This window comes from Solanum pennellii, chromosome 2 (genome assembly GCF_001406875.1).
Source record: "Solanum pennellii chromosome 2, SPENNV200".
NCBI lineage: Eukaryota > Viridiplantae > Streptophyta > Magnoliopsida > Solanales > Solanaceae > Solanum > Solanum pennellii.
In genome coordinates this window covers 33,142,126-33,154,148 of record NC_028638.1, presented here as the reverse complement: position 1 = coordinate 33,154,148, position 12,023 = coordinate 33,142,126, and the positions used below count along the sequence as shown (strand labels likewise).

General features: G+C 30.9%; 1 pseudogene; it reads left to right on the top strand.

Annotated features, from left to right (window-relative positions):
* The first annotated feature begins 2,091 nt into the window (after positions 1-2,091).
* Positions 2,092-11,807, top strand: LOC107009899 (annotated as a pseudogene).
* Positions 11,808-12,023: the final 216 nt, after the last annotated feature.

Genomic DNA, 12,023 nt, shown 5'->3' with positions numbered 1-12,023 from the left:
ATATTGCTACATTTTGAAATATGTTGCTACTTGTTAGCTATAGAACCTTTTTAGACTTTATTTGCTCTTTAGAACTGACCTAGTATAATTTGTTGAACTGCCAAAAAGTTATGTTTCTTGTGACCTTAATTGCATGCCCTTATGTACTCTTCACGTCTCTTTTGTTGTATATATATGCTTTAGTTTATAGTGAATCTTATGACATTTAGTTCTTCCTGATTTTTTTTTTAATAATTTACCGCTTAAGTTCTTACATGCGTAATGAATAGTCAAATATCATCAAATAAGAGATCAAAAAAATCAAGCAACACAACACCTTCAACACGAAGGACATGGATTCCAGAAGAAGAACAAACTCTTTTAGAAGGACTTAAAGAGTTGTGTGCTAATGGTTGGAGAGGTGATAATGGTACCTTTCGACCAGGACACTTGATGGAGTTAGAACGTTATATACACAAACATCATACTAGAAGTGGATTGAAAGGTGAACCACACATCAAAAATAAAATAAGATACTGGAAAAGATGCTATGGAAGTATAACTTTATTGAAGACTCGAAGTGGATTGGGATTTCAATATAGTGATGGAACTATAATAGTTGACGATCCAAAACATTGGATTGACTTCATAAAGGTAGTTAATATATTTTTTTTTTCATATGGTACTTTCCTTATTAGTTACTTTCATATACAGTAGCATTTAGCCTCTCTTTAGATCCTTTTACAATTAATTAATATCATATTGTTCTGTTTTTTTAAATTTTCTAGATTGATCCACAAGCCAGAAAAATGAATGCTAAGAAATGGCCAATGTTTGAGGATTGGGAAGAAATCTTTGGTAAGGATAGAGCAACAGGAGAGTTCGCTGAAAGGCCCCTAGATGCTACTGAAGAAATTCAAAAGAGTCAAGCTCCACAACATTCTAATGACATGAGTTTGGGATTTCCTATTGGTGTTGATCTTGATGATGATGAAGAAGAAGAAGAAAATGCTTACCATAGCTCTAAAGTTGGTACTAAAGAAGCTGAAAATGCCACTGGACAAGATGGATTTGGTACAGCTAAAAATTTCACCTAACCTAGTACATTTACTGGAGCTGAAAATGTCACTGGACCTAGCGTATTTAATGAACGAGAAAATGTTGCTGGTTCTGAAAATGAACATGTTGGATCCCGAAAAAGTCATAAAGAAGGTGAGTATTCAAAAAGATCATCTTCTAATGTTAATGAGAAAGAGAAAAGCAAGAAAAGGAAAAAAATAGTAGAGGATGATAGTGAGACATTTCTTAAGGGTATGATGGAAGTTATGAAAAGCTTTACTGAAATACAAGATAAAAGAATTGGTTCTTTGATTGAAAAGATGGGGGATCGTGATCGATCTGATGTTCGTGGTCAAGTTTATTCTATTCTTGAATCCCCTGTATTTGAGTTGTGCACCACAGAGCAACGTATAAAAGCTGCAATGATTCTCTATAATGACGACAAAAAAATGGAATTATTTTTATGTATGGGTGAACATGATCGTCAGACAATGATGTGGATGGCTGTCCATGATAAACTTTGAAGTACTGTGAACTTGTGATATAAGTGGCTACACTAGTTTAGCAATTTTTGCTTGAAATCACTTCAAAGTGTGACAACAGTGGCTTCTTTTGGCATCTCTAATTATTAATGTGCGCATGAGCATGTTAAATCTTTTTGGGTTACAAAACTTTTATCAAAATATCTCAACTCTTATGTCAATACTAAGCACAAATGTAATTATATAGTTGTTATTACAACTCTTCAAATTCTAGTGTAGCCATTTACTTTTGAGATTCTGAAATGCAATTATGTAGCTGCTATGACAATTTTATAATATGTCTTGTATTTCTGTGTCTGGTCTTTGTTTTTCATTGTTAATTTCTTTATGAGTTGATGAATTTGTGTGATAGAAGAGGTGAAGAAGTTCGCTTCTATTTGTTTGAACAGTGTGGCAGATGATTTAGGCGGAATATGTGAACTGCAAATTTCATCTGGAATTTAACTAAGAAATATTTCACCTTTGGGTCTCTGATCGTTATGCTAGTATTGTTCCTGTTGGTGGCATTTCAATGTCTCCTACATTTAATCCACATGATGACAGTTCCATGAGATCTTTGACTCGTAACTACTTTTTTCTCTCCTTTAAGTTCTTAAAGTTTCATGCTGCTACATGGATGAAACTATCAGCTAGTCATTATGGTGCAGGTGACTTTGTTGTAGTGGAGAAGCTTTGCCTAGAAAACTGCAAGTTTTCCATCGGCGATGTGGTTGTCTTCAGGTAACTCTTACGAGCTACCCCAAGCTTGTTTTTCTGTTGACTCAAGTAGCCGCTTAACCGGTCTACATCTTATTTAAAGATTTTGTTGATTCACTATGTTGCTGCTCGAACTCTCTGAAAGATTCGATGAGTGCGTGTTGGATCCTGCAAAAGTAGTGTATTTTTTGAGTATCCGACACGGTTTGGCAGCTGTTTTAGTGAGTCCCCACAACATATCATTCAATAACCTGTTGGGAGTATGACTTAAGTTACTTGTCGATGTTACCATAGGTGGTTATTTAAGTTTAGTTGTTAGACTTTTGAACCTCACAAATATGTTTGTATTGTTTGGGATGAGAAATATACTCCGTCTACACTTCTCATTTTGGAAGGTTTGATACTGCATCTGACCATGGAATCAATATCGTATTTGCTATTTGGATACCTTATTTTTAATGATAAGTCCCATTGTGACAGAGAACATGGTTTCATACTTTATGTTTTACTTTCTTGACATAGCTCGTGTGACTAGCTCATATTTAAATGACATCTTGTTCATAGATTTCCAATCACATCTCCTGCTACTAAAAACTCCTCTGAATTGAGTATGTGATCTTCCATCCATAGTTAGTGTAACTAAAGCAAATCCAAGGCTTTAAAAAGTTTTTAGTGGAAAAGCATACATATATATATATATTATGTCTTTATGGAGAATTTCTCTTGAAGATAAAATCGAAAGAAAGATGAGAAGCTCTGTTGTTTCTAATACCTTTTTTCATGGAATACTCATTCTTCGTTCTTTTTTCTTTGATAATTGTTGTGTCCGGGCCAGGTTGCGTGCACCTTAGCTAATAATCGTTTTTCATTCTTGAAAGAGTAAAGTGCATTAGAAACTATAAATTGTAGTACTTTAACGCATATTGTTCTTCTTTGAATGTCATGTTCTTGGTGTCTTTAGAAAAAAATTAATATATCAATCAAGATGTCCTGCTTCCACTCAATTGATGAGCACTGGTAACTTGCGCTGGATTTTAGATCAATATAACTTGTTTTTTTCAGGGTGGAGCTTGGACTCAAGATCTTTTGGCCCTGTACGTTACATAATACTCCATATTTTCCTGCTCATGAAAAGGAATTTAACATAGAAAGAATCCAATATACTTTGTAAAGTTAATACAAGGTTACGTTAAGACACTTTAGCTAATGTAGGTGACATACAAGATCAATAGCTAAATAATGCAATATTTGACCCTGCCTCCTACTCACTTGTGGTGAATGGGTGAATTTAACTTTTGGACATTCTAGTATGAATAAGTTGATCTTTTGGACGTATGGTGGCAAAATTGTGAAGATGTTTGACATCTTCTTCTTCTTTTTAAAGTCTTATTTTAATGTAGTAACAATTTTTTAATTTTATATTAGAAAAAGAAGAAGAATAGGAATAAATAATGTTTTAGCAAAGAAATCTTTTTTGATGTTTTAGCAAAGAACCTTGTTGTAAATGAAGTGTAATAATAAATAAAGTGTAAAGGATATTTTTGTAAAGATACACTTTTTAAATAGAAATTATGCAAGATTTGTTTTTTCTAATACATCAAATCAAACAGTGTATAAAAATAATGATTGCATAACTAATGCAAGTATTACTAATGCAAGCACTACTAATGCAAGCATTACTAATACACCCTATTTTACATTATTCTTATACACTCTACCAAACAACCCCTTAGTGTTTTCATAAGTATTTTGAAAAAGGGTATAATACACACAAAACTTATTTTTATCTTTAAATGATTGAAAGTTATTTCTCATAATGAAAAATTCAAAACATATGTATAAAAACCTAAATATCAATTATTCAACTCATTTTGATATTTGAATAATGAGAAAGAACAAAAATTATACAATATGATTTTTATATTCATAAATATAGAAGTAATAACAACACACATAGACATAATAAAATAATAATAATAATAGGGATGCATTTGATGTTCTATGATTGGTACCGTACCCATCCATTTAATTTCTTATATAATTAGTTGACTGAATTCTTATAATAATAATAAGGGAAAATGCACAAGTACCCCTTCAATCTATGTCCAAAATTTCATAGACACTTGTACTTTATTAAGGTTCTATTACCCTCTCGAACTTATTTTATAAATAATTTTCTACCCCTTTTCGACCTATGTGGCACTATAATTGAAGAAAATTGTCAACACGCGCTAGACCCACAAGATAGTTCCACATAAGCCCAAAAAGGGTAGAAAGTTATTTATAAAATAAGTTCATGGGGTAATAGAACCTTAATATAGTATAAGTGTGTCTCTGAAATTTCGAACATAAATTATTAAAAATGCATAATTACCCTCCTGAACTATGCCCAATATTTCGGTCCTACTTTATCATATTAGTTGTATATTAAGGTTTTTCTTATACATATAAAGAAAAATATGTAAAACATTAATCATAATAATTTTAGAGGAATCTTATTACTCAATTTAATTGGATGACTATTTAAAATTTTACTTTATTAGTAAAGATTTGATTCTTCACCTTGCGATTTTCTTTTCTACACCGAATATAAATTAAATGAAATAATATATGTCTAAATTATTCTTTTACCTTTTTCAAAATACACACTTAACTAATACTACTTCACTAGTAAAATAATCTTCACTTTCTGAAATTAGATTAAATATATTATTATTATGATGATAAAATATCATGATGATTGATCATGGAAAAAATTAATAAAGCTTTTCTTTTATCTTTTTGTATTTTAAAATAAGCTTAATTTGCTAAAGCTATTACCCAAATAATATGATTAGGACTAAAGATGTTGGAACTTAGTTTTATAATAACATTGAGTTGTGCACCATCTGTTCGATAAGATGACATTATTGTTGCTTTTAAGGGAAAATACATAAATTTCCTCTAAGTTTTTTTTCGAAAAATTAGCTATTTGTTTAAATTATTATAAAGATGTATTACACAATTAATATTTAAAAATAAATTTAATATCATTTTAAAATGTATAACACAATTCTTACAATATGTGATATACTACACTGGTTGCTACCTCAACACTATGTCAGTGCCACGTCAGAAACTACATTCTTTTATATTCTTTTTGTTTTTTTCTTTATGATTAAATTTTTTAATTAATTTTATATTTTATACTAATTAATTTATAATTAATTATTAAAAAATTTTAATAATTAAATTTTTTTTCAATAAATCCCACTCACTTTATCTCTAATTTTGACATAAAAATTATTCATTTCAACTCGTACCACAGTATTCTTCGTCTTCTCCGCCAAAAAAACACCCAACTCATCACCACCATAACCCTACCTCCACAACGGCGTTCCCTCTTCTTTTCTGACAAACTAGTAGCCTTCAAACAGCCACCCAAAAATTAAAATCAATCATCAACAAACACCTAAATGAGACCCATTTTCCTTATCCCTTTTTATTTTATTTTTTGATTTATTTTTCGGGTGTTTTGGCGAGCTCATAGCTTTTGTCAAAATTCTGATAACGTTCCAATGAGTTTTACACTTTCAGATCTGAACAACTAACAAATAACAATAACAATCAACACCACCGGACTATCGTCGTTGTGATGCTTTGAGGTTGTGGCGGGTAAGGATGTTGTTTTTTTGTTGCTTTTTTTAATTTTAATATTCCTAAGTTGTGTGTTATTTTATTTTTTTTGGTCTTTTTTTGTCATTTTAATTTTAAGTTTGAATAGATTAATTTTTAAGTAGTTTAGATATGTAATAGGTTGACATGATAATTCAAAGGAGAACTGAATTTTCTAGATAAATTCAAAGAGGATTTATGCCTTTTCCTAATTTGAGTATAATAAAGCGTGAGGGGGAGAACCTCGTGACTTGAGTTGTATGAGTGCAAATTTCCATTCGTGGTTTAGGAGAGAGTGCTAGTACGAAGAATCCCGTTAAAGTAGCCCTATTTAGAAATCAAGGTAGGTTTAGATAAAACAGAAGTGGAAACTTTGTAAGTTAGAAAAATATTCACTTGAAAATTTATTAAAATTGCTCTTTTGATTTGAAACTTGTTTCGTGATTTGTTATTTTAAAAAAAGGTCTAATATAATCGAACATTATTAGAAAACTTACAAAAATTCCATTAGCTCAAGAGTTAACTATTTAAATACATTCTGATTGTAATATTACAAATTTTGTTAGATTTTGATGTATTCAGATATATCCACATACATATATCTCGTGATATAAGGATAGGTGTAATTTATACTAGATACATCGTATCCACTAAACCCTAAATCATCTCCAATAATAGCAGCAATTCAGATATTTGAAAACTTGAACATTTTTGCCTCTGAAACTCATGTGGTTTATGACACTGATATGTAGAGCTTAATTGCATGCTCTGGAGTCTTCTTCTGTTTTCCCTCCACTTGAGAAGGATACTTTAGTCATACCAGCCTAATGTTTACTAATTTTGTGGTGTTGATTGAAAATTCTAAAAAAACTTGTGGTTATTCCCAATTTTTTTAATTGGGAAATTTTGATTGATTGTTGATTTGTTGTCTAAAGATATTTTTTTTTAATGCAAGGATTGTTGAAAAAAAATGAATTTAGATCTCAAAAGTAAATATTCATACTTAATTATGTCTAGGTTCATTTAATTATACATTTTGATGAATATTTAATAAGTTAGTGATTCTAACATATTTCTGATGATAGTTAATGTCCTACATAGTTTTGTTTTACCTTTTCCCTAACTCCTCCTGGCTATTTATAACACAAATACATTAAATATGAGTCATTTCTTTACTACAATTCTATTTGACATTGTAAATGTCACTTTATTTTCATTGATTTATTACATTGAAGGTAGATTTTTCTATCCAATACTTCACACCCTACATATGTTTTTTTTGCTTGTGTTTGGCAGTAGAAGATTGATATACACACTTTAAGCTATGAGAATTTTCTAAAATGTTCGTGATAAAGTATTTCCAATAAGATTTTCAAAAATATTTCATATGCTTTATTTTCTTATGAAAAATACTACTAAATCGATAAATCGATAGGATTGATATCAACACTGGCCAACGAACAAAGTAATAGTCAAGAGACAATGGAGATATGTGCAAGGGATCCAAATGAAAAGTTCAAGATACTCCATGTAAGTTTTCAACTGGAAGAATAATTGGACTTCTTGTGTTCATGAAGAAGGTATGTGACAATACTATATATTTAAAGTTTTAATATATTTGTTTATGGAAAATTGAGCCAATAGATTTCTCAAATTTGGAGAAATGATAATTCTGCTAAGGAAAAACTTGACTAAGCAGATGATATATTTGTTTGGTCACTTTTAAAGTGAATTTTGTGGGGTTGTATCTAATATGTAAAAGATCGGATGTTAGATTTGGATGATACAGAGTATATTTGAGCATTACACTCAGTTGAAGAAAAGTAATGATTTATATATTAGGGATTCTAGAACTACTTACGTTCTTAGAATGGAAATTTCTTCTTATTAAACTCACATATGGAAAATATTGATATTATCTAAGGCGGTATATATGATTTACTATCGAAGTCAATGATCCTTATGAAAATATGAGTGAAAACTGAAACATTTTATTTGAGTTGGATAAAATTTAACAAAATGATTAAAATGATTTATCAACAAATGAAAATTCTAAGTCAAAAAATAACTTAGAAACCCTTTAAAAATCTAACCCCCAAATTCTAATCAACACATAAATACTGCAATCTTACGAGAAGAACAAAAATACACATAATCAAAGAGGGAAAACATATATGTTAACACATAATTGTTAGATATAGAAAAAAATAAAAATTATAAACTCAAAAAATAAAATTAGAAAACATTAAAGCTACCAGTTGATAGCAAATCTTAACACATAAAGGAAATAACTTACATTTAGCAAGAAATGATTTTTTTAGTCGAACAATAACATAGAAATACTTGAAAAGGTTGAACCCCAAACCCTAATAAACACATTAATATTTAAAACCTTACAAGAGAGGAACAAAATTACAGATAATCGACTAGAGATAATTTAAAAAATGACATATTTTACAATATTTAGAGTAGCTGAGATAGATGATATTAGTCTCTGGTGACAGAATGCTTTGTTAAATGCTTATTGTTTGATAGAATGCTTAGAGATCATTAACTTATAACAATTGTATTGAGTGGCTAAGCTACCGTATATGGGTTGCTTTTGATGCATAATACTAAGAAATTACATGTTTGTGTTTTTTGAGCATCCAAATTTTAGACTTAATTCTTTTGATCTTCTTGAAACTTAAAAAAATAATACTAGATGTAAAAATTATTATTGTGTCACATTTGTTAATATCTTCTCTACATATATAAAAGGTTTTTGTCGAAAACAAATTAAAGAGATGAAGTTTTTGACATTTTAATTTATAAATTTGTATTTACATACCAAATTGAAAACTTAATGAAAAAGTTCTCTCTCTCTCTTATCAAATGTTTGAAATGTTGGGAATTAAACACACAACACACACAAATAATCTAGAGAAAAGAGAAACGGAACACAAACGGGACACACAAGAATTTAACGTGGTTCGGTTTCCCTACTCCACGACTGTAACAGGAGGATTTTATTTCACTTGTGCTACTACTTGGAATTACAAATACAAGGATCATATTTATAGGAAAACCAAATGGTTAACCTAGGGTTTCAGTAATGGGTCGGGCCGGCTCACAAGCCTCCACAAAGCCCAACATGAAAGTGTATATGTGTTTTGTTAAGGTTGAGTTACATAGTCGAAAGAAAAGAAAAAATAGAATCTAAGTTTTTTTAATTGTATATTAATAAATGTTGCATATACATAATTGTGATAGTCATTGTGATTTGATTGAATGTAACGTTAGAGTGAAAAAATATATTAATGTTTTCTTAAAATTTATTATATTTCTCATGTTGTTGAGATATTATTTCTTGATGCATTATTTTGGAAAGAAATAATAGGTGATGCATGAGAGGTGCCACAAGTATAGTATCAAATAAATTTAATATTTTGTTGTACTAGAACTCTAGAAGGGTAGAATGATGCAATGTGAATCTCAAAATTTGCTAGTAATGATGAGTTATTATTGATGACGGTGTTGTACTAGAGTTGATTAGTGATCTGACTAAATGGGTAACACAACTCTTAGTGTGTATTCTAAATGAAATAAAACTAACATTTTCTATGGTAAAATTAGATACATCTGTTTAAGACGTAATGTGATAAAGGAACTCTTGTGAGATTGAATAACGAAAAGCGCATTGACTCTTAGCGCAAAACCACAATAACGACAAAAATTGAGCAGGTATAATGTGATAGAATAAGACCCTTGACTTACAAAAGAATTATTGATTCATATAAGTTGTAAACTTCACTGATTGTCCTGTAAGTTTAATCTTATTTACCTATACAAATTATGTTCCTATAGGCTATAGCGTACATAGGTAATAGGTGTACTTGTTGGTAATGGGCACTTAATTGAGTGTTGTAGAGGAGTAGTTCTTATAACTAACACCAAAAATTACTTTCGGTTTGAACTTGAAAGTGAGGTTGAAAGCTTGATGTAACAACTTTTAGGTTGTGCTTTCAGCGTAGTATTAGAAAGTTCGTTTTGAGAACTATGCCTCAACGGCTTTGGTACAATAGCAAAGGTAGTACGACATGGAGATGAGGTGCACACACATCATGAGTTCAAACTCTGTTATGAACAGGATTTAGTATTTAAGTAAAGAAGGATGTAACGTGACTCATTATCCATTGAGCTTTCGAGACAAAAACAACAAATTTATCGATCACAAAAAGCAGGTTTCGAAGTTTTGACTTCAATTCATGTTGTCCACTCTATATAATATGATAATACAATTGAATACTATCTTGCAATACTCAAAAGAAAAAATAACCTAAATACACACAGAGGCGTATCCAGGAGGGGGTCACTGGGTTCATGTGAAACCATGCTCCCCTCCTGAATTCATATATAATAGTATTATATTTTTAAAAAAATATTTAAACATAGATGTGTGAATCCACATATGAAGTATCATATAATTTTGTGCGATGACGATTGGGTGCACCTCTCTAAGAGAAGTAAGAAATTTGAATCTTTTATTTGACAAAAAGAGGTTAAACTAGATTTTATATCTTAGATTTACCTTTTCGTAATAGTGCACCAATCATCTCAAAATTCTGAATACGCCTCTGAATACACATCTTATTTTACCTTAATCTCCAATGTACTCTATCATCTAAAAGTATTTCAAAAATCTCTTCTCGAATAAATCACTCTCCTCTCGATGTCATACATTATATCCCCTTTCAAGCACATCACTCCCCTGATACATCCTCACCTATGTATACGGATGTTGCTGATGTATATGTAAGTCAAGTGTTGTATCCGCGTGTCATATCCCCTCTCTGATACATTCCTCCCCTCGCGGATAAATCCCTCACCTATGTATTCGAAAGTCGAGTCATGTATCAGGAAGTCAAGTAATGTATCCAAAATCCATAAATTTTAAGAGATTTTTGTAATTTAAAAAATAATAGGAAAATAAAGTAATTAGTTGTTAACACAATCAGATTTAAGTAAACGATGCATATTTAAAGCCATATTGTTTTCTTGATGTTTGAGCGGAATATCAATACTTTCATATGTCCATTGGACTACAAGAACCACAAGGTCATAATAAAGTCTGTAGATGCATAGGATTCATTTAAGGATGGGTTGATTGTTTTGGTGAAGGTAAGTTCAATCGGAAGAGATAAGTTAAAAAGGAAATTCGCCTCGATATTTTTCCTTGCTCCACAAGACAACAGTTATTGTGTTATCAATAATGTTTTTAGGTATGTAGGAGAAAATGAGATTGATACCGTCTCAGAAATGATTAATTGACTTGAGGATGTGTAGTTAGAGGTTCCGACCCCTGATCTAAGTTAGATCTCTTTTCTAAATCAATAAGTGTAGTTGTTCTTGTTTTCTCGTAAAATCTTTTACCATCTTCATATTGAGTCCAAAACCTACTCATGTCGTTGATCCTCCAAATCTTGGCCAAGTTGGATCACATGTAGAAGAAGATCAACATGTGGCCAACGACTCTTTGGAAGATGGGATACATGTTGGTGATGAAAGAAAGATTGTTGTGGAAACTGAATCTCGTTTAAACGAGGATCAGAACCCAGCAAATTCAGAATCCGCTAATTCTGTTGCCCAAGAGGATTCTCCAAAGAAGTCATATGCATCAATTGTCACTTCACAAAAAAAGAAAGGACCATCAAAATTCTAGCTACCCACAAATACTTCCAGAATGGCTCTTTCAAAGGCTGTAAAAAACAGCCGGTTGCGGCAGTAGCACAAACTGCAGCTCTTGAAGCACCAAATGCTACTGCCCCTAGTAGAATTAATGTGCCTGAAACTAATGATACTGAACATGAATGTATAATATCTTTGAAACTTGCCTGAAATATACTCGTTACTTCCATCTTGTGATGGACACATCTATATGTGACAAAAGAATGAAATAGGCATGTTCGTATTTAATTTTTTAGCAAATGAAGGAGCATGATAAGTAGATGTGGTTTGATCTAGATGTTGGATTATCTGATCTACTTGCATTGTTATGCTTACTCCGCTTTAGACTTTCTCATTGTTTACAGTCCCAGTAAGAGTACTTGTCAA